Genomic DNA, 25,419 nt, shown 5'->3' on the forward strand with positions numbered 1-25,419 from the left:
TAATAAACGCTGAGCGGCCTCTTTTCCACATTCTGATACAAAGGAAATCGAGAACTTGCTCACACCAGACAAATGCAACCTGGCATCCACACACAGTCCCAGTTTCTGCTACAGCCATTTAAAAGAGAATCTTGCTGCTCAGGCAGAAGGAATTCAATCACCTACTGGAGATAATGAAAGAGCTTCACACTTTTAATCAGATATTGATTGATTACTGTAATATTCTCCTATAGAGGCAGCTGCGGGCATTGAGAATAGGGAAGAATGGAAGACATTTTCAGGAGGATATGAAGTAAATAAGTGTTCGAGACTTGGAAACTCTGCAAAACAACAGCAATTGAATCTTTAAAAGCTTGGTTTCACTTTTGCTGCCTATAATGAAGTCCACTCTTATTGATTGTTGGGTAGCTGACAGAGTACGAGCATGTGTGGATAGTTCTCCAGTGTTAGTAATTGTCCTCGTCTACTGGATTTCTGGCCGGCTGTCCCAGCTGGCTAGTAAGCAGTGGCTCAAGCAGTCAAGTCCTAAAACTACAGGTTCTATTTTATTTTATATTCTTGGCTGTGTGTAATTGTCATTTAATTGTGTTGCTGGACTTTTGATAAAATTTATATTTCTTGCTTTGTAGATCATGCAGTACAGTGTGTACATACCTGTAATGGCTTCCTGGATGAAGAAAAAGACCAGGCATGGTCTCTCACATCTCAGGATTCTGAGTCTTTTCTAGGTGGTAAAGCTATTCTGTTTAACTCTGAGACAGGTGAGCCAACATGGCTATGTTCATAATAAGAGGGTAATCCCATTTTGCAAACATTTATATGACTCCCACCCTCTGCACAGCACTGTGCCAGATGTTAGGAGAGATGACAGATGCATTACTATTCTCAAAGTGATTACTGTGAAGAAGACACTTAAAAAAAGAGTAAATATGAACATAGGAAATTCAGTCCTAAGGGATTAATTCAAATATGCACAAAAACATGCATGTGTTAAAAGAATATTGAATTTGAGTAAAATTAGAGGGTAGCAGGACTAATGCAAAGGAAACAGCAATCAATGAGCTAGAATTTGCAGCCGTACAGGAGAAAATGTTATACCAGCCATCGGGGTGTAATCAGGCAGCCCCTGTTTATAACTTACTGAAATTAAAATCATAAAGTATTGCTACAACTACAGTCCAGAGTATTCCTCTTACAGCCCCGTGTACCCAAGGATATAGGTTAAGTACAGGGTGGAAATTTATTATGTCATTCCCAACAGCTAACTGGAATGAAGAATTATATTATTGGGCTCACTGGAGATGGCTTTCCCAAGAGTGCATAATTATTACAACTCTGAAATAGTTAGGACTCTATCATAAGATGTCAGCATTACTCTCAGTTTGAACATCTCCCTCCTTTCATTGGTAAAAGATATTTTACTCTATCACTGGAATACCCTTAGCATGCTTCTCAGAAGATACCCATTGTAATGGCTTTTTAAAAAATTGTAAATTAGTCTGTGGATTGCTCAATTTAAGTTTTAGATGCACATATACAATTTCTGATTCGTCCCCATAAATATTTTAGAATCCGGGTCACTTTGAGATACTCGATAGGCTGTCCTCATGGGCTATAAAGATGGAGTCAGTCTAGTTGTACAAGATGTAGCCTTGACAGTATGGCTTGAGGGCTCTAGCTTGTCCCAAATGTTTCCCCATTGGTCTCACATACAGGTCCCCTCATCTCATTAAATAGCACACAAATATTTTGATAAGAAGTAGGACTACATTGTAATGTCAGCAAGATGGCAGAATAGAAAGTACTGGAAATCCAAGCCAGTGCAATTAGGCAAGAAAAAGACATAAAAAGCACCCAAATTGGAAAGGAAAAAATACAATGATCTCTGCTCACAGGTCACATAATTTAATGTAGAAAACTCTAAATATTCCATTTAAAAAATTGTTAGAACTAACAAATGAATTCAGTATCAAGATGCAGGATATAAAATCAAAATACAAAAAGCAGCTGTGTTTCTATGCACTAACCACAAACAATCCTAGAAGGAAATTAAGAAAACAGTGTTATTGACAATAGCATCAAAAAGAACACAGTGCTTAGGAATAAACCTAACCAAGGAGGCAAAAGATTTGCACACTGAAAGCTATAAAACATTGTTGAAAGAAATCAAAGACACAAATAAATGGAAAGACATTCCATGTTCATGAATTGGAAGAGTTAATAGGGTTAAAATGTCCACACTGCTCAAAGTTATCTAATGATTCAGTGCAATCGCTATCAAAATCCCAATTGCATTTTTTACAGAAACAGATAAAACAATCCTAAAATTCATATGGAACCACAAAGGACATTAAATAGCCAAAACAATCTTGAGAAAGAAGAACAAAGCTGGAGGCATCACACTTCCTGATGAAATAAATAGTCATCTCCCTTTAATCAAGTGTCTTCTAAAATTTACTAATGTCAGATGAATCCCAGGGCAACCATACCTTCTTGAACAAAAGCTTCTCCCCTCTCCATATTAACCCATTTTTACGACTGGGCTTTGATTTTGGTTTGCTGTTTTACTTTCTAATTTCCCTGTCTTGAACTTTAGCCTTTCTAGGGAGTGAGTGGCAGTGAGGAAAGAATGGGGAACTTGGGGATAGGCAAAGCCAGTTCAAGTCTTGGCTCTGTCACTTTCCAAATGTGTAGACTTGGGTCAATGATCTAACCTGTAGGAGACACAGGATTCCCCATCATAAAATGGATTAGTAACAATCACACACAGCTTTGTGTGAGTTATGTGAGATAAGTTACAGTACCCAAGTTTTCGAGTTGGAAATAATGTAAAAAGTATTTCACCCAATGGTTTTCATTTCAAATATTTCTATGCTTGCTATTACCTAAAATAATTTTTTAAAATTCTGTACTCTCATTCATTTGAAGTTGCCATCAAACATTTTTCAAGTTTAACTAATTAAACTTTCAAGTTAGTCACAAAGATATATTCTTTTGTGACAGTGTAAATATTAACATTTAAAAATAAAATTATTAAATTATATCTAGGAATCTAAATGTTACATCATTCTAATACCTATCACCTTCCATTTAATATACATAAATATATTACTTATATATTATTATATATTATAAATTATATATTATATATGATATATTTTATATATAATATACATATATTATATATAAAACAAAACCTAATATAAATAACAAAACCAAACAAAAAAATTAGTAGTGATGGTGGGGTGGCAGGCTGGGAGGGGCGCAACACTTCTAAATTGAAGGAGACTTAAAAAAAAATAACAATAAATACAATGCATTGGCTGCTAGATTAAAAAATGAAAACGAATCCTTTCAGAGATTTGAAAATTTACAAATTAAGAAATTGGGAGAATTTATTAAAAATGCATGAATAATCTTTACATTTGATTGGGAAATTGTATGTTATTCTTGTTTTCCTTCTGAAACTTGTGTTTCTGTTTCATTTCCCATCAGAAATTTTTCTTAAAGAATACTTTTATGATTGAAAATATCTAATTGACCATTTGTCATATTGCTCTCCAAAATATAGCTATAAACTTAAATAAGAATTTTTTCTTCCAGGTTCAGTTATCACTAAAATTATTATTATTATACAGTAGATCAAAACAACGTAAAATCTTCCAGAAATGAAGTTTTTAACTAGATAAATAAGGTTATTCTTTTCTTTCCATTTAGCTCCCGTGTTCATGGAGAAATATGACTTATTGCTAGAATGATACAGAGTTCAACACCAACCATTTCTATTTTTGTTTTTATAAATAAGTTAAGAAATCTTGTTCATATTTGTTAGTAGATGAGAATGGAAAGAGTTCTTTTCTTTCTAGAAAAAGTCTTGTTAAAGCCATGCTATTCAAATTAGTACATTCTTTTTGAGTTAAATGCTAACAGTCACACAGTGATTCAGCCTGTAAGAAATGATTTAATCCCATCATCTTTCAGTTTTATTGAAAGCAAACTATTAAGAGCCACCTGACTTTCAAAACCTGAACAAAATAACCTAACTAAGGAGGCAAAAGATTTGCACAGTGAAAACTATAAAACATTGTTGAAAGAAATCAAAGACACAAATAAATGGAAAGACATTCCATTTTATCAATTTAGTCATTCATTTTATCAATTTCTGGGAAGATTACCAAAAAGTCTTTTCTAAGACATATGAAATGATCATTAACTATATATTTAAAAGAAAATTTAGAGGTGCCCAGTCTTCATGATCAAGGCAGTTAGCCAAATCAGACTTAAACCCTCTCAGGAAAAAAGTCTGCATTTAATACACATTTCCAGGAATATTATAAAATCTACTAAGAAATACATTATAAAAGCTTGATTTGGTTGTCTATTACTGCATATCAAAACACCTTAAAACTTAGTGACTTAAAATAACAATTTATTATTGTCCATGATTCTGTGGGTTATTCAGGTGGTTCTTTTGCTTCACATAAGGCACTGGGCGAGCTGAAAGGTCCCAATGGCGTCACCCACTCGACTGGCAGTTAGTACTGATCACAGGCTGGGAGCTCAGATGTGGCTGGTGGCCAAGAGCTTCAGTTCTTGCTGTGGGCCTCTCCATGTGTCTGCTTGGCCTTCTCATAGCAAAGTGATGTCTAGAAGAAGCTTCAAGAAGATAAGCACCAGTGTGCAAGCATTTATCAAGCCTTGTGTTATGCTTATGTTTCACTGGCTAGAACTAGCTATGAAGACCTAAACACCACTTAAAAACCACCACTAAAACCAGTGGCCAAGCCCAGAGTCAATGTGGAAGGGACTATAAAACAGTGAGAATACTGGGAAGCATAACCTATTGGAGGCCACCGAAGGAACAGTGTACCACAGCAACTTTTAAGATAGGAAAAATAGTCAGGAAAGTTTAAAATGATGTAGAAATACTATTCTTTTAACACTTTAAATATTTCACTTCATTCACTTTTTGTTCACATTGTTTCTGAAGAGATGACTGATGAAATTCTTATCCTTATTCCTCGATAGGTAAGGTGTTGTTTATTCCCCTTCTGGCTTCTGCCAAGATTTTCTCTTTGTCTTTGATTTTCTGCAGTTCGAATAAGACGTGCCCAGGTAGAGTGTTATTGTTTTATTTTATTTTGTTATTTAATTTAATTTTTATTTTATTTTACTTACCTTGCTTGCTGTTCTTTGAGCTTCCTGTATCTGTCGTTTGTGTCTGTCATTAATTTTAGAAAATTCTCAGCCTTTATTACTTCAAATATTTCTTCTGTTCCATTCTCTTCATCCTCCTTCTGGTATTCATATTACATGTATGGTACATCTTATATAGTTCTCCCACATTTCTTGGATATTCTGTTCTGTTTTTATATGTCTGCTTTTTCTTTGATTCTCAGTTTTGGAAGTTTCTTTTGAGATATCCTCAAGCTCACAAATTCTTTGCTCAGCTGTGTCCAGTCTACTAATAAGCCCATCAAAGACATTCTTCATTTCTGTTATAGAGTTTTTGAACTCTAGCATTTCTTTTTAATTTTTCTTAGGATTTCCGTCTATCCTTGTATGTTGTCTACTTTATCCATTAGAGCTCTTAGCATATTAATCATAATTGTTTTAAATTCCTGATCTGATAATTCCAACATCTCTTCCAGGTATGTTTCTGATGATTGCTCTGTCTCTTAAAATTGCTTTTTTTTTCTTATTGTAATTTTTTCTTGATAGCTGGACATCATATACTGAGTAAGCAAACTGAGGTAGAGAGTTTATGATGTTTTATGTTTAGCGTGATGTTTCATGTTTCTCTGGCTAGGAAATCAGGCTGTGTTTACTATTTGCTACAGAGGTGGGTTAGAGAATAAAATCTCCTCTAGTGTCTTTGTTTCCCTGGAGTGCCCTTAAATAGAGTCTGAGGTGTGGAATTCTTTTAGGTGTAATATTCTATTAGTACATAGAAGCCCTGTTGATGTGCTGGTAAGGTGTGGGCGAGGGGAAGCATTCTGTATAGTTCTATGATTAGATCTTGTCCTTTAATGAGCCTGAATTAGATGTTTTCCTTCCCTCAGGTTGGTTAGGCTTTGGTGAAACCCCAGTTAGTTGCATTTTGGTAAAATAGTTTTCCTTGATGGCAGGCCTTGTTAAGGGGAATACAGAGTTCTGGATGTATTTTCAAAATGTATTTCCCCTCTTCCTGCTGGATCTCCACGATGAAAACTTAGTAGGGCTCCTGGAGGTAAAACTCAAAAAAGCGTGCCCCCTCCAGCCAATAGTGATCCCCGCTGGAGTTTTTACCTCTGAGGCTAGTCTACACTGAGCCTCTAGCAATTCATCCAACAGTTTAAACTGTTCCTACCAATATTGGTTTCAGTTGAGAGCTTCTCCCCCTGGGCTTCTCCTGCCTGGAAGCTGTGATTCGACGTGTCTGTGTGTCTGTTCAGTTTTGGGGGCAGCCATTTGTTCTGGACCTCAGTTCTTTAATAGATCTAAGAGGAGTTGTCAGTTTTTAGTTTGTTCAGCTTTTTTATTATAAGAACTTTTAAGCTCTTTATGTGTTGGACTGGAAACAGGAAATCCTCGAAATAATATCCTTAATTTTTCATTTTGTTCATTTCAATGCAGATACTGTGCAGCTACAATGATAAGTTATTATGAAGCAAGGAGTATGACAAAAGGCATAAAAGCATAATTTTTCTTCAGTTAATGTGTGTTGCATGAGTTCAGCTTTTGGAACTAATTCAGAAATTACTCTATTATTTTTTTTAGATATGAATGATAAAATGTTACATATTTAATAAAAAGCAGGATACATATTACTAAAAACTAATCAGTTCTACAAATAGTTTGTGTTAACAGGAAATAAAATATGTTTATATAAGGTAATAGAAGAGGACTGACTGTAATTGGTATAACTATTTCATGATATGGTTTGATAAGATAGGTTTTTTTTTAGATTTTATTGGGGAAGGGGAACAGGACTTTATTGGGGAACAGTGTGTACTTCCAGGCCTTTTTTCCAAGTCAAGTTGTTGTCCTTTCAATGTCAGTTGTGGAGGGTGCCATTCAGCGTCAAGCTGTTGTCCTTTCAGTCTTAGTTGTGGAGGGCGCAGCTCAGCTCCAGGTCCAGTTGCCATTGCTAGTTGCAGGGGGCGCAGCCCACCATCCCTTGCAGGAGTTGAACCAGCAACCTTGTGGTTGAGAGGACGCACTCCAACCAACTGAGCTATCCGGGAGCTCAGTGGCAGCTCAGCTCAAGGTGCTGTGTTCAATCTTAGTTGCAGGGGGTGGAGCCCACCATCCCTTGCGGGACTCGAGGAATTGAACAGGCAACCTTGTGGCTGAGAGCCCACTGGCCCTTGTGGGAATCGAACCGGCAGCCTTCGGTGTTAGGAGCATGGAGCTCTAACCGCCTGAGCCACTGGGCCAGCCCAATAATATAATTTTTATGTATCTTATTGAATAACTCACACTATGGTTAAAATAAATCATCTATAATTTGTATCTGTGGTTTTAGCCAGTGTAACTTGAAAAATCTAATAATCCATTAAACATTACAGTTGCAATTAAAGGAATAGTATCATTAACCTGGACCACTTCTGCTGTTTGAAATTGCTCTTCTTTTCAGCCCATAAAAAAAAAACATGCATATACAGAAAAGCTGAGATATTCAGTTTATATTTAAATACAAGACATAAGATGAGATAAGAAAAAATTCACTTCTAGAATTTAATATGTCTTGCCAATACTCTCCTTAATTTACTCTGATAGATAATGTCAAAAGCATTTTATTCTCTGACAGTGGTCAGGGGATGACAGAAGTAGGGTTATTAAATAAGTTTGCTGGTACCCTCTCTTCTTGTTCTACAATATATTTGATTTCAGAACCTAACAACAAAGACCTAAATACCCCAATTGTAAAGTCATTTCCCACCATAATGAAAACTAGGAGGCAACTATGGTACATCTAGAAGTCAATAAAGAAGGCTTTCCCAAAAAACAATATTCCAAGGTGACCCTTTGTTTGGGGGCCTGGTTATCTTTACATCCCAGGGCAACATATGATAATAAGGTTTATGATAGGTGAAGAGTATCCCTTGTTATATAAAGACAGAGAAATCCAATTGTGCAATAGAGGTAGAAAATTACAATCCACATAACGCTGGAAAAGAATACAAATGGGAGTTGAGGATGAGCAAATATATACCCTTTAAAAAGTCTTTGTATACCTGCAGAGGAATGCACACACCAATTTGATGACCACTAATCTAGGCCCACTTCCACATTTTAAAAATAATGAACCAGAAGCTCATAGAAATTAAATCACTCAGCACTACACAACTACTCTGTGGCAGAATTGAAACTAGAATTAGGTTTCCTATCTCCCAATCAGTGTTCTTTCCAACACACACTGTTATTCTCATTTTGTGTATGACAGAACTAGGTCCGAAGTCCAAACAGGTTGAGTTCTGACCAATATGTCTCTGTAATCTTGGGCAGAATCAGGGTTACATAAAACTTCATATGCATGTAGATTCTTCATTCAATGAATTTTCTAAATTATATGTTTAACATATTGTTAAAATACCAGTACTTTTGGAAGGATTAACATCTTAAGTTGTTAGCCATTTATATCCCAATGTACATAAAGTAGGTTACTATATGAGAAAGGGCAAGTGCCCCTGTATCAGAGTCTGATCAGAAGAGCAGAACCACGATGAGTGATGTGGAATAAAATATTTATTATAAGGATTAGGCCTCAAGCAACTGTGAGACCAATCATGACCATCCCTACAGTTGTAGGGGTCAGTTTTCTCTGGGGCACCTGGACTGTGGAGGAGGAAAGGTGAAAATCTAGGTTCCGTCCAGATGAAGGAATGGGGTAAGAGGGATAATTTCCACCACTAATTGCAATTGAGAGAAAAGATGTTGGGAGACTCCAACAACTTGGCTCTTCCTGTTACAGGCAGAGCTTGGAGGCCTTAGAACATAGAGGTTATGCTATAATTACTGAAGGGAGATGAATGCTTGATGACTGGGATGTATTTGTCACCCAAGAAGAATAGAAAGCTTGATTAGAAGATGGGGAAGATAATTCAAATGTGAATAAGGCTTAAGATGTGGGCCTAAAACAGCCTGGCATCCTCATTTTCACCATTGTGTAGTAGGCTCCAATGAAGGAGGCAAAGAAAGAAATACCTAGATAAGATTGAATGGAGTTTCAGAACAAAAGTACATCTAGGAGATGGCAAAGCCAAAGGGAAGTCCTTTTCCCAACATGCATCCTGGGCAGTAAACAAGTGATGGTCAAAAATGGTATCTGGCTGGATGGGACTGAGAGAAGCCTCAAAGAGTCTTAAAAACCCCAGCATAGCGGAAAGGAAACATCTATGAGTTCCAGAACCCTGCAAAAGAGAGTCCAAAAAGCCAGCAAGAAGGCCTGTAGACAGAAGACAATTTGCAGTTTGGACTCACAAACCAGATAAATGGGGTCACAGGGGCTTGGGGGCATCAGCCATAAACACCAGCATTCAACAGTGTGAATCAGATAAGAAACACCTTTGCAGAGGTCAGCAGGGTAAGTAACTGCAGAGCACTGATTGACTTACTTATGATGCCTGAATGATTAATAAGACTCCCTGTCTTCCCTCACTGCATCCATTAACTTAGATCATCCCCAGAAGAAGGTGAGGATGGAGGGAAATCCAGATTTTTAGCTGGACATTTACCCAAAGAAACTGAATTTGAAGCAGAAATAATTAAATTACGTAGAATTGTTAAGATCTCAAGATGGGACTAGTGCCCTGATAAGAAGAGTGAGAGGCACCAAAGCTCTCTCTCCGTATGAAGACACAGTAGGAAGGTAGCTAGCTGTCTGCATGCCAGGAAGAGTTTTCACCAGTAACCAAACTTACTGACACCTTGCTCTTGGACTTTCTAGTTTCCAGAACTATGAGAAATAAATGTTGTTTAAGCCACCTGGCCTGTAACATTTTGGTATAACAGCATGAGCAGACTAATACACTCTGTCTTTATAACTTCTGTTATATAACTTTGTAAGTTTTGTGTAAAATTCATGGTCTCATAGAGAGATGCTACAAAATTACCTACAAAAAGCCCCCCCAAACACTACTTGATTCTCTCCATTAAATTTGCATCTTCATTATTTCTCATCATTAAAATTAACAGTCATAATGCTACCTTAATTAATTTTTAGGCAAACATGTTTTAAAGTCAGATCGTATGTTGAGCTCTATAAATAAGCTATCCTTTATTTCTCCGAAACATACCAGTCTAAATTAGAGGTTGCCACAAGACTACCAGTTATACACTGAAATTTCAAAGCATACCAAAATAGAAAAATACCTCCTGTAATAAATGCTCTTAAGATTGGGCTACTTCTATTTTTTTTGTAGACTTATAAAATACTAACAACACTTAGATTTGACACCTATAAATTCAGAATTTCCCTAGCAAAAGCATCATTAATTAATTACGTCTCAAGGAACCATATTATTTATAAACAATCCAGATATAGCATGGTTCAGAGCATGGACTCTGCTGCCTGGGCTGAAATCCCAGGCTTTGGTGGGATTCTGGACAAGTTACCATCAAATCCCTTATGCTTCAGTTTTCTCATCTTTATAATGGGAATAATAAAAGGGTTGCTATGAGTATTAAGTGAGATATGATGTACACAAAATGATTCAAACAGTATCTGACTCTTAGCAAATACCACTGAAATCTCTGCTTTTATTATATTCTAAAATTGTGCTTATACAGGAAAACTATTACAATTCATGATGGTAATTTCTGCTCTAATCAAATAAAATTCTCTTTTGTTCTAGCACAGGGCACTCCCTATCATCCCTGTGGTTGGTTAGGGCCATGTTTTTTTCTAATCTCTAGAAAATAAACTAGTCAGATGAATTAGAGTATTTAAATGGCAATATGAGATTCTCCAGAGCACTCTTTTCCCTCTGGTACGGCAGCCAGGAATGTTTGATGTGGTGGAGCCTGGAGGACTGGAATGATGAAAGTGAGCAGAGTGTCTCTGCTGTCCTGAGATAGAGAGGTTACATGAGCAGAAGATAAACCTTTGTTTCAAGCCACTAGTGTTGGGGGTGGTGTTTGTTACACAGCCTATTCTGAGTAACAGCAAGGCAATTATCTGGATATTTCAATTAAACAATATTGTCTATTCCAGTGAATGACATCTTCAGGAATACCCCAAATTGGATAATATCAGTAAAAAATAATTTGAAGAATGCTGGCTAGCTCAATGATGTCCTCAAATGTCTTCCTTGTCTCCGCCTTTCCTTTGGTGTCTGAAATTTTATCCTGAAGATGTTTGGGGAATCATTCTCAAGTTATCCTTTTAAATAAGGCATAAAAACCTGGGAGAAGGAATATATATAAATCACCGAATCTTTCCACAGTCAAGTGAATGTGTTTATCTAATGCATTTCCAGGAAGCATCAGGGCAGCATAGGAATTATGTTGGGAGATGAACTTGGAAGGTCTTCCTCATGTAGAAAGCAGGAAAGAATTATGTAAAGGGGGTAAATTATGAAGATTGTGTAATTATGGAAATAATTATCTGAGATACATCCTCTTTTTATATTAAGACAGACCCAGCCATCTGCTGGCTCAGTGACCTTCTCAAGGCCATTTGATAAGTTATTGCAAAGCTCACATCTGACTCCCATATCAAGACTTTAACCACTATTCCCTGCTGTTACTTGGCCAATTCTAAGGCAAGGGGCCAAGAACGATAAAAGACAGAGGCAACAAAGCAGACACACAGAAAGGAGAAGAAATGAGGATGAGAGGTGAAGACTGAATCCCTTCCTGAGGTCCGAGTTCATGCCCATCAATGGGTTACATTAGTGGACCCGGTATCCTTTATTGTTTAATGGGCTTTGGTTTGTTTCTTTTACTTCCCATCGGGAGGGTCCTAACTAACTTATATACTTTATTCCTCGCTCCACCACTTATTAGCTGTTTCAGTTTGGGCAATTCACTTAACACTTTCGTACTTTAGGTATCTTCTCCGTAAAATTATAAGGGTTACTGTTAGAATTAAATAAGACAGTGAAGGCCAAGTGCTTAGCTCATGGTTTACAGCATACACACAATCATTGTTAACTGCTATCATTATTTTCTTCATTTCATTTATATTCTAATAGGGCCTTTTTATCGTATCCCTCCGAACCCTGCATCATCTTTGAAAGTGTATGAAAATTAGTCATGGGAGACTTTCCAAGTCAAGGAGGGTAAGTCTCCATGTTTTTTATAATTCTGTTGGAAATGTCAAGGTAACGTGTCTGTTGCTCTCCTAAACAATTGCTAGCTCTTTAGAGCTTCCATACAGATAACCACGTACTCCTCAGACAATTGAAGATTGTACTTGAGCTGGGCCCAATGCAGGGGAGTACCTTAGCATGTTTTCAATGATTCTAGAAAACTTGGGTTGTTTTCCTCTCTACATTAAACCCCCCCCCAAAAAAAAACAACCAAAAAACCTTTACCAATTTATTCTTCACTTCAAGACAAGAAAGTTCCTATATCCTTTCACTGTTGCAATAGTGATTTTTGTTGTTGTTATTGTTAAGGAATGAAATGAGGATAAGGATGTGTCCACAACTGGGCCACAGAGCAGTGTCAAGTTGATAGAAAGTGATAAAAATAATTATATTGAGCGAGGAGAAATTTGTAGGCAGACGTGATAATCACCAAAAGACAGAAAGCATCCTCTCTTCCTTAGGAGTCCCAGAATCCCTGGAAAGCAGATCCAAGACACTACAATTACTTGCAATAGGGACTCAAGTCATTTTATTTGGACATAAAAGGACAGAGTGAGCTCATAAACTAAGGACTTTAGGACCACACAGTAAAGCCATTTGTCTGGATTTTTATGATGGTCGTGTGTTATCATTTCCCTTAAGGAAGCCATGAGAACGACAGAGTTTTACTCTGAAACTAATGAAGTTGACATTTAGGCCCTACATTTGCACAGGTATCTTCAGGACTTTGGGAGAAGTCCTCTCGATGTGTTTACACACTCATATTTCTATAAACTCTGCAACAGGGTGATATTTTAACTGCATTTACTTAAGACTGCTGTCCTTTTCCATTCTGACTAATTTTTGCGACCTACCTCCTCTAGTATCATGTGACTTTGAAGTGATGATGGAACTCAGTACACACTGTCCCAAAATATGGTACCTTGGCATATTGAATATTTTAAGCTGAAGGAGTTTGAGCAAAGGGCAGAAGCAGAGAGGTTACTCTGACTTCCCCTCACTTTTCTTCCCTAAAACAGGTCATAAAACACTCATGGGAGAGGTACTCTCCCTATACTTGTGGGAAAAAAGCATCCTTACCTCTGAAAACAACGGGACATAGAGAAGGACCCTTAACAAAAGGGCTTTGCTAAGCTTTCCCCAGTTTATTAGACTTATGTCACCTCCTTAATCTATCATATTCTTCCATGACTGTCCATTCTTCTTCAAATCTAGCATAACATACTCAGGTCTATCTGTTTCTTTGGCTCTTCATTTTCTTATGAAGCCACCTGTGTCATATAAAACTTTTCTTAGCTTTCTCCTGTCATTGTCAGTGTAATTTTCAGATCCAGCCAGAGGTCCTAAGCAGGCTGAGGAAAACTTTTCCCTTCCCTACAATGGCCATGGGCAAATATTTTTATTAGTTTCAGGTGTGTATAAAACAACATAATGATTAGACATTGACACCCCTTACAAAGTGATAATCCCCCCAAATCTAGTACCCATCTGACACCATACATAGCTGTTATAATATCATTGACTATATTCCCTATGCTGTACTTTACATCCATAATTATATAAATATATATTTAGTTGACAATCAATATTATTTTATGTTAGTTTCATGTGTACAGCACAGTGTTTAGACATTTATATAATCTATGAAGTGATATCCCCATAAGTCCACCCAACTGACACCCCACATAATCTTTACAATATTATTGATTATATTCCCCATACTGTATTTCACACCCCTGTGACTATTTTGTGACTACCAATTGGCACTTTCTAATTCTTTCACCTTCTCTCCCATCCCCCAACCCCCTCCCATCTAGCAACCATCAGTTTTTTCTTTATATTTATGAGTCTATTTCTGTTTTGTTTGCTCATGTATTCTGTTCTTTAGATTCCAAATGTAAGTGAGATCATGTGGTATTTGTCTTTCTCAATCCGAATTTTTTCACTTAGCATGATATCCTCTAGGACCATCCATGTTGTTACAAATGGTAAACTTTCATTCCGCCACTTTTTTTTTCATTCGGGCACTTTTTTGATTCAGCTATGGGGAAGTTGAGTTGGGGATACATTTAGTTTGCCTATGGTGGGATATGTTCACATAGTTTACAATCACTTCCATGCGTAGAGAAGTCATTGCTTTCAGGAATGCTTCTACCTGCCTCCGTATTGGGCATCATGTGACAGAAGTGAGAGTTTAGGTCATATGGGGATAATAATGCACCTCACAGTATCGGAAGTACATAGTAGGGAGAAGAAACAGGATTTAAAGCATTGGAGTCAGAAGTTAAGCTATGGAAACTTCTTCCAATGATCACATATGGAAAACTGTAAGCAGAGTGTTCTTGACACCTAGTCAGAAGGGAAGCTATATATACCCAGTTATGGAAGGAGAACTGACTCTGGGTGGTGAACACACAATGCAATATATAGATGATGTATTATAGAATTGTACACTTGGAACCTATGTAATTTTACTAACCAATGTCACCCCAATAAATTTAATTAAGATATGTGGAAGAAAAAATATATCTTTATTAAATTGCAAGATTTAAAACTTATATTGCCTAATATTAAATAGTGATTGCAACTAAAAAAGAGAATATGCCCAGGAATGTAGCATAAATATGCAAGATTTTTTTTTATGGAAATTACAGGATATACAATTGATTATAATTCCTTTGTTTTTAAGGCACAAACTTACGGGCAAAAACTAAGTATATCTGTGTGGAAAGCTGCATGTCTATGTAGCTTAACTATCAATAATTTGAAAGACAAACTTTGATCAACCCTATAATGGAAAGATTGAATTATATTTCTATTTTCTCTGAAAAAAATTACAGGGTCATTTTATAAAACAAGGTGATGAAAAAATGTGGGGACATTATAGAGAAATGTCAAGAAGTTAGTATTTTGGAGTTTTTGGTCTGTTGGTTTAGTTGTTAAAATATTTGTCAGCTTTTTAAAAATTGTCTTTTGTTTTGATTTCTCATTCTAAATATTAATGCTTATATCTAATTTTACATTATTTTCCATAAAGACGATACCTCAAATTGTGTCAGATTCCAGGCCCACAAAGCCTAAGTCTGCCCCAAATAGGAGGTAAAGACACAAGTTACAAGGCTTACTTTCATTTCTCCAGTTATAATTTGAGACTGTTTCCTAGTCTGTGCCTGGTAAAAATGGCACAGAAATTGATGCCTTTTTTTCTTTCAAATGTGTTGCTGTTGAAGAAATTGAAATTAATAAAATTAAATCAAAAGGAGGCTCTAAGACTCCTGTTTGAATTGGAAGCTAATTTCTGCTCTTGAAACAGAACCACAAGAGGTTTTGTGTGTATGTGTATTTTTTAGTGCAAAGGATAATTTTTTTAACACAATCCATGATTAGACATAGATAGGTAAATGTATATTTGTGATTACTTATGGGTCTGTTTTGAAATCAATAATTAGTTTTAATATCATATTCAAAATAATGAATGGCAATGTATTTCAAATGTAGTTGGCCTGTTCCTGAAATACACACTGGAAAGATAGGCAGTGCATTCTGATAAGCCATGTTTGTTATTTTTATCAGTTTACTCTTCAGATCTCTAAATGAGTGAGTGACTTTTAAGACATACAAAATAAAAAGACCTATATGTAGTAGCTAAAGAAAGTAAATCACTAATCCTCTTTTTATTCTGGGAAACATAAGTCATTATTATATACTTGATAAAAATACCTGAGCTACGAGAAATAATATTTTCACACTGAATGAACAATTTCAAGCCAGAACAAAAACTTTTAATAGCTTACTTAGATCATGACCAAGTAACTACTATCTCTTCAGAATATTACAAAAATTAAAAGGGTTCTTTTGAAGCCCCAGGGATAAAGCGATGGCTGAGGCATTCACGCAAGACACATTTGGTGTTTTTGTTTTGTTCACCGCTCTATTCCTGGACAGTACCTGGCACACTGTAGGTGCTCAATAAACAGAGCTCATCATGTGGTTTTACAACAGTACTGAAGTACATTATAGTTTATGTGAATGACATCCCCTAAAATTGTGTCATGTTCAACCTATGTGACCAAACTTGGTAGTCCTGAAAATTATTTATTGAATGAATGAATGAACAAAATATAGTGAGAGCCTTCCATTTGTCACCCGTGTACCAGGCACTAAAGATAGACAGAGGAATGACTGTCCCCCAATTTAAAGTACTCCCCAATTAGCAGGGAGTGGCCAATCAATTAGACTGCAATAAAATGTTACACCTGCTAATGGGGAGATATAAAAAGTTCCATGGCAGTGATTAAATCTGCCTAAGAAGGATTAGGGTCTTCTCAGAGGCAATGACATTTGAGTTGGGTAAAGGATTTTGCTAAGGCGAAAAAAAGGGGAAGGAAAGACATTGTTGAAAAGAAAACAAGCCTGAATCAAAATCTGTAGATGTGAAAAAATGTATACATTGGGAGGCAGTGTGCAGTGAGTGAGGTGTGGTTGAGGCACAGACATTTTCAGAAGTGGCAGGAGATATAGCTAGAAAGGTTGGCTATGAAATGTAAAGGGACTGTTATCTCATTCATTTCTGAATTCCCTAAAGAACCAAACACAGTGCCTAATATAGAATCAGTGCTCAGGCGCTTAGTAGGATGGAAGGATGCATGCAGAACCTAAACAAACTTATTCAGTCTGACTCAACACTGTTACAATCAGAAAAAATCATAAATATTTTTCTAATGTTAATTGCTTTCTGTAATGCTCAGAAACCAGTTTGTCCACCGACACTTTGAAATACAAACATCTTTGATTTGTACATCAGTAGTAAACCTGACTTGCTGGAAGAGATTTTCACTCTTAAATTAATAAATGCTTACTAAAACTACAGCAAATTTTATAATGCCTCTCTTGTGAGGATTTGTGTTGGATCTTTTCTTTGCTAAAAAGGCATGTTCTACTCTGGTTTAAAATCTTGTGACAACAAGAAAAATAAACTCTCAGATTCCTTCTGTTGTCTAAATTACGATGACTAAGTCATTATTATGTTACTAATTTTTACACATTTCATGCTACAACTCAAATCCAGTGAGAGATTTTGGTAATAAAATTTGAAGGGTACAAAAGAGAAAACAGAAATTTGCCTAAGTTGAAAATGAAAATAAATAAGTAAATAAGTAAATAAATAAATAGAAGAGCTAACTGCAAGGGGAACCATAAACAGGTAACCCCCGTCAGAGGAGTGCTGTCTTTCCCTGCTGGGCCTGGGCCTTCCCACCCTCACCCAGAGATACCACAGAGCTGAAGACACCAATGATGACGATCCCAGGACAACAATCTTAGCCTCCCTGGGAAGCACTCTTCATCTGAGTGGGCTGGAGACTCCCTTATTCCACCAAGGGCAGCCTGGAATGGGGACGTACCTTCCACCCACTGAAGAAAACCAGCAGGGAACCAGTGAGAACCCACGCAGCATGAGATAAACCATGAAGGCACTGCAAAGCCTTTGAAAATCAGAGTGTGATTGAACCACAGTCCACAAAAGTAGGCCAGAATGTGCATGCTAAACTTAAATGGGGTAATTGCCTGATTGAATAAAAAATTTTAATAGGGTCCAGAGTCTCCTAACATAATTGATAAAATGTCCTGGATATAATATTTAAAAAAAAAAATCTTCTGTCACACAAAGAACTAGAAAAACCAAAACCTGAATGTGAAAATACAGTCAACTGACACCAACACTGACATGAATCTGGTGTTGGAATTATCTGACAAGGATGTTAAAGCAACAATTATAAAAACAATTCAAAAAGCAATGACAAATTCTCTTCACACAAATAAATATACAGAAAATCTCAGAAAAGGAATGAAAAGTATAAAAAAGTACCACATTATAGAATCAAGAAAAATACCATAACAGAAATTTTAAAAATCCTCTCTAGATAGTCTGAACAGTAAAGATCACAGACGACAGAATTAGTGACCTTGAATGCAGATCAATAGATTTTTATCCAATTTGAACAACGGAGAGAAAATAGACTGAAAATAAAAAAGAACCAAGCCTCAAAAACCACTGGGACAATAACAAACAACCCAACATTCATGTCACTGGAGTCTTAAGGAGAGGAGGAAAGAAGTAGGCTGAAAGAATATTCAAAAAATAATGAATGAAACTTTTCAAATTTGGTCAAAGGCATAAAATCACAAATTGAAAAAGCTGAACAAACCCCAGATAGGATAAACTAAAAGAAATCTATACTAACATCAGACTTAAAATTTAAAAAACTAAACATGAAGAAAAAGCCTTGAAAATGGCCATAGAGAAATGGCACATTATCTATAAGAAACACAAATTCAAATGACAGTGGATTTATAATCTGAATACATGAAGGCCAAATGAAAGTGTCATAATATTTTTCAACTGCTAAAAGAAAAGAACTGTCAACTACGAATTCAATATCCACCAAAATTATCATTCAGGATTAAAGGGAAATAAAAACATTCTCAGATGAAGGAAAACTAAAAACAATTTGTCATTAGTAGAACTACCCTGTTTGAAGTTTTTCAAATAAAAAGAAATGATGATAGAAAAAAATTTGGAACATCAGGAAGGGAGAACAAATAGAAAGCGCATAAACATAGGAATATACGATGAACTTTCCTTCTCTTCATGAGTCTTCTAAATGACATGTGATGATCAGAACAAAAATTATAGCCATCTGATACTCAAGACAATGATATCTAAAAGTGTGGAGGGTAAAGGAACCTAAACAGATGTAAGGTTTCCACACTTCACTTGAAGTAGTAAAATGTTGATACCAGTTAAATGTGATGTCACATACATATATTGCAACACCTAGATCAACCACTAAGAAATTTATGCTAAGTAATATACTCAATAACACTAGAAATAAATCAAGATAAAACCTAAAATTGTTCAAGTAACTCACAGGAAGGCAAGGAAAGAGAAACAGAGGAACAAGTAACAGGGGAAACAAACAGAAAACAAATAAATAATAAAATGGCAGAATTAATGCCCTAACAGATCAATAATCACCTCAAATATGCAAATTAGAAGGTGGATATTGACAAAGTGGATAAAAATGTACAACCAAACTATATATTGCTTACAAGAAAGTCACTTCAAATTCAATGATACAGGTAAATTGAAAGGAGAAGGACAGGAAAAGATATGCTATGCAAACTTTAATTTAAACAACAACAAAAGCAAGAATGGCTCTATTAATATCAATGAAGTAACTTCAGAGGAAAGAAAATTACATCAGGCAAAGAAGGGCATTACAAAATGATAAAAGGACCAACCAACCAAGGAAACATAATTATCCTAAATGTATATGCAACAAAAACCAGAGGCTCAGAACACATATAGCAAAAACTGATAGACAGTGGAAAGGACAAACAGACAAAACCCTCCACCCTAAGAAACTGATAAAACTACTAGCCAGAAAATCCACAGGATATAGAAGAACGGAACAATACAATCAACCAACAAGATCTAATTGATCTCTCTCTCTCTCTCTCTCTCTCTCTATATATATATATATATATATATATATATATATATTTTTTTTTTTTTTTTAAGAAAGGAAAAATCTATATTAAAATTGTAATACTCAATATATATTGATAATAAAAATGAATACAAGTCACGTTTGACTTCTGCAATTACAAGAGGTGCTCAAAGTGGTTACCATCAGCGTCTGATTATGGTGAACTACTGCTTGAGCAACGTTGACCAAAGTGTCTACTTGTGTACATTTTTTTGGTATATATATATATATATATATATATATATATATATATATATATACACACACACACACACACATATGTGTGATATATATATTACTCCTCCACCAAACAACAGCAGAATACACACTTTTTCCCCCCAAGCATCCTTGGACTATTTATTAAGATAGACCATATCCTGGGTCATGAAACAAACCTCAACAAATTTTAAATAATTGAAATTGTGCAGTGCACATGTATGTTCTCTGACAAAAGTGAAATCAAACTAGAAATCAATATCAGGAAAACAATAGGAGGATCTCTAAACACTTAGATCTTAAACAAAATACTTCTAATTAATTCCTATGTCAAAGGAGAAATCTCAAAGAAAATAAAAATAACATATAATTGAATGAATATGAACATATCAAAATATATGAGATGTATTTAAAGCAATGTTGGAAGGAAAATTTATAGTCTGAAGTATTTAATTTAGAAAAGAAGAAAGGTCTAAAATCAATAATCTGTTATTCCTTCAAAAAACTAGAAAAAAATTAAACCCAAAGCAAGCAGAAGGAAGGAAATAATAAGGTTAGAGCAGATACCAATGAACTTGAAAATAAGAAAGCAATAGAGTGAAATCAATGAAGGAAAAAAAAAGCTGTTTCCCTGAAAAATGAATACAGTTGATAAGCTTCCAACAAGGCTGACAAATATTAAAAGAGAAAAGACACAAATCATTAATATCAAGAATAAAACAAGGGCTATCACTACAGATCCTATAGCCATTAAATTGAATACTATGAACAACTAACTGTTCATAAATTTGACAGCTTGGAAGACATGGAACAATTCCTTAAAAAACATAAACTAGCAAAGTTCAAGCAGGATGCAATAGATAACCTGAATAGTCCCGTAAGAATGAAAGAAATGTAACATGTATTAAATATCTTGTGAAAAGAAATCTCCGGGTCTAACTGGTTTCACTGGAAAAGGCTATCAAACATTTAAAGGATTACCATGAATTTTACACCATGTCTTCCAGAAAATAGAAGAGGAGGTAATACTTTCCAACTCATTTATGAGGTCATTATTACACTGATACCAAAACCAGACAAAGACATTACCGCCCCCCAAAAAAGAAAGCAAATAAGTCAATATCGTTCATAAACTTAGAAGCCCAAATCCTCAACAATATCATAAAATTAAATCCAATAATGTATAAGAAGAATTATACACCATAACCAAGTGGGACTTATCCCAGTTATTCAAGGTTGGTTCAACATTTGAAAACCAATTAATGTAAACTATTATATCAACCAGATAAAGAAGAAAACAACATGACCATATCAATTGACACAAGCAAAGCACTTCATAGAGTCCAACACCCATCTGTGATAAGAAAAAAGTCTCAGCAAGCTGGAAATAAAGGGAAACTCTCAAATTGATATTGAGCAACTATAAGCATCTGACAACTAACTTAATGATTGATGGTGAACAGCTAAATTCTTCTACTCTAAAATTAGGAACATGGGAAGGATGTCCACTCTCAGTCTTATTCAACAGAATGTTGGATATTCTGGAAACTGAAATAAGGCAAGAAAGGGAAATAAAAGGCATGTGCATTGGGAAGGAAGAAATAAAACTGTCCCTATTTGCAGACAACATGACTTTCTATGTAGAAAATCTCAAAGAATGTACTAAAAATCTCCTAGAATTAATAGGTGAGATTAGTTCAGTCTCAGGATACAAGATCAACACACAAAAATCGACAACGTTTCTACATACTAATAAAGAATATATGGGAAGGAAAATTAACAATACACATTCACTTATAATCATTTCCAATAAAGTGAAATACTTACATAGGTATGAACTTAAAACATGCAAAATCTGTGTGCAGAAAATTACAAAATACTGATAAAAAAAAATCAAAGAACACCTAAATAAATGGAGAGACATACCATATTCCTGGATTAGAAGACACAGCATAGTAATGATGTTTATTCTCCTTAAATTGATATACAGGCTTAATGGTTCCCATTAAAATCCCACAAGATTTTTTTGTAGACATACATGCCCATTCTAAATTTTATTTGGATGGCACAGGCTCTATAATAGTTAAAACATTCTTGAAAAAAAGAATAAAGTGAGAGGAATCACTGTACTTGATTTCAAGACTCATTATTTAGCTACAGAAATCAACATTGTGTGGTGATGGCAGAGGAATAGGCATATAGATCAATGGAACAGAATGGAGAACCTGGAGATAGATCCAACAAACATGTCCCACTGATTTTTGACAAAGGTGCAAAAGCAATTCAATAGATGAAGGACAGTCTTTTCCATAAATGATACTAAAGCAATTGGATGTCCACAGGCAAAAAAAAAAAAAAAAAGAACGTTGACCCCTAACCCTCACACCTGATACAAAAGTCAACTCAAAATAGATTATGATCTTAAATGTAAATAGAAAACTATAAAAATTTTAGATAAAAAACCACACACAGGAAAAAATATCTTTGGGACTCAGGACTAGACTAAGAAAGAGCTCTTCAGCCTCCACTAACGGAAAAATGGACAAACTGGACTTTATCAAAATTAAAAACTTTTGTTCTGCAAAAGACTCTGTGAGGAAGCTATAAAGACCAGCAGAAAATATTTGCCAACCATATAGCTGACAAAGGACTAGTATCTAGAACATGTAAAGAACTCTGAAAACTCAACAGTAAAGAAAAAAAACAAACACAATACCATCAAAAAAACTGGCAAAACAGATGGCAAATAAGTACATGAAAAGATGTTCACGGGTGGCTGGGTGACTCAGTTGGTTAGAGCATGAGCTCTGAACAACAGGGTTGCCAGTTTGATTCCTACGCGGGCCAGTGAGCTGCACCCTCCACAACTAGATTGAAGACAATGAGCTGCTGCCGAGCTTCCGGAGGGGCAGCCGGATGGCTCAATTGGTTAGAGCACAAGCTCTCAACACGGCTGCTGGTTCAATTCCTGCAACTAAACATTGAAAATGGCAACTGGACTTGGAGCTGAGCTACGCCCTCCACAACTAGATTGAAGGACAACTTGGAGCTGATGGGCCCTGGAGAAACACACTGTTCCCCAATATTCCCCAATAAAAAACTTTATATATAAAAAAAAGATGTTCAATGTCATTAGCCTTAGGAAAATGCAAGATGGATATCACTATACACCTAGTAACATGACTAAAATAAAAATTAGTGACATCAAATGCTGGTGGAAATGCAGAGAAACTGGATTATTCACACATTGCTGGTGAGAATATATAATGGTACAGTCTCTCTGGAAAAGAGTTTGGCGATTCCTTATAAAGCTAAATACGCAACGACCATCAGACCCAGCACCTGCACTCCTGGACATTTATCCGAAAGCAATGAAGATGTGTTCACACAGAACCATGTGCACTATGTTTATAGCAGCTTTATTCACAAGAGCCAGAATCTGGCAACAACCCAGACGTCCTTCAATGTGTAAACAGTTAAACCAACTGTGGTACGTTCATACTTTGCAATAGTATTTAGCAATAAAAAGAAATTATTGATACACCCAACAACTTGGATAAATTTCGAGGGAATTACACTGAATAAAAAAAGTGAATACCAAAAGATTAGGATTTCATGATTCTATTTATATACTTTGTGATTCTGTTTACATAAGATTCTTGAAATGACAAAGTTGTATAGATGAGGGACAGATTAATGGTTGCCAGTGGTTAGTGGCAAAGATGGAGTGGGGGTAGGTATGTAGGTATACAGCTGTTAAAAGGACAACAGGAGGGACCCCTGTGGTGATGAGACTTCATTATCTTCACTGTGTCAATGTCAACATCCTGTCAATGTCAATATACTCTTCTACAATCTTGCAAGATGCTACCATTGGGGAAATCAGGTAAAGAATACACAGGATCTCTCTGTATCATTTCTTGTAACTGCGTATGAATCTGTAATGATCTCAAAATAAAAAGTTCAATTAAACAATTCTAGAAAACAATAAACCTCTGAGGGAACTAAATGACCTCTTAGGATCTTTCCAAGTTTCACAAATAGTTTCCCCCACTTTTGGTGATGCCTAAAGCGGACACCTTGTATCTTCTCTGAGGCGTGATTCGTTCTTCCCGTTCCCTGCGTAACCTATGACCTGCGATCTGCACTGGGCAGAAGCTGGTGCAGCCGCTGACTAGCTCTGTGATCTTGGGCCCCTTCTTCTCTCTGGGTCTCTGTGATTCAGCTGTAACATAAGGGGGCTTACAGATCTCAAGAGATCCTTCAACTTCAAAATTCTAGAATTCCAATCTGTTTCTTTTATATTTCCAACAGAAGTGGAAAAATATCAAATTCTTAAGCCTTTAACACCCGTTCCGCATCAGCTCCATTTCTGCTACTTGTATTTGACTCCCAGTCTGCTCTTACACCACTCGACTACCAGGAAAGAGCAAGCCCTTTTCCCAAATTACTGTCTGCCAAAAGGATAATAGCGTAGTTGTGGGCACTGAAAATTAAAACATGAGTTCTGAAAAGAAAGGCAAAATCAAACTATGGTTTTTATACATTAAGCTACCCCTTGAGACCCACATGCTTTCTCAGTGCATATATATGGGATCACTTCCGACTTGGATTTTCATCATGAGAACAAAATGGTCTCCATTCAGACTGCAGTTGGATGACAACCACCTGGGTTAAGTGAGATGGAAGAAAAACACTGTTTCATTACTACCTGTAGTGCCTCTTCTTCCCACAATCAGCATGACTGGCTTCTATTTTATTGACTTCTTTTAAAAATATACTAAATTATTTCATAGTACCATCCAGCAGATGCTCTGTGTCTGCAGGGAATGAGTGAGAGAAGGCTGGCCAATGCTTTGATTCTGCTGCTTCTAGCAATCAAATAAATCCCTGTTGTGAGGTAGGTGGTTGGGGCACAGCTCCAAAAGGCCAGGGAGGGATGATGCTGGGGGGCAGAGAACTGGGAACCAGAAAAGAGGCCGAGAAAAGGAAGAAAGGAACAGAGATAGATAAACTTCAACCCCTGAATGACTCACATTGCCTCATGATACACTGATGATAAACCCACTCAGATATCAACATAATTTCATGTTTCGTTGGTACAGTGCACCCAAACTTTTTATTGCCCATATGATCTTTATCATTTTCCCCAGGAGTCTCAAGTTCCAAAAGACTATTTCTCAACTAAATAAAGTGCATTCATTAGATAACAATAGTTTCATTCTCCATTTAGAGTTCAACGACATATAATTGCAGGCCATTTCTGTTCGGCACCTGTGTTAATAGATAAAGCTAATGAAATTCATATCAAAAGGAAAGAAACACGATAATTTATTCACCTCTGCTGTCTTATCATA

The sequence above is a fragment of the Rhinolophus sinicus genome, linkage group LG09, assembly GCF_036562045.2.
Source record: "Rhinolophus sinicus isolate RSC01 linkage group LG09, ASM3656204v1, whole genome shotgun sequence".
In the NCBI taxonomy this organism is placed as follows: Eukaryota; Metazoa; Chordata; class Mammalia; order Chiroptera; family Rhinolophidae; genus Rhinolophus; species Rhinolophus sinicus.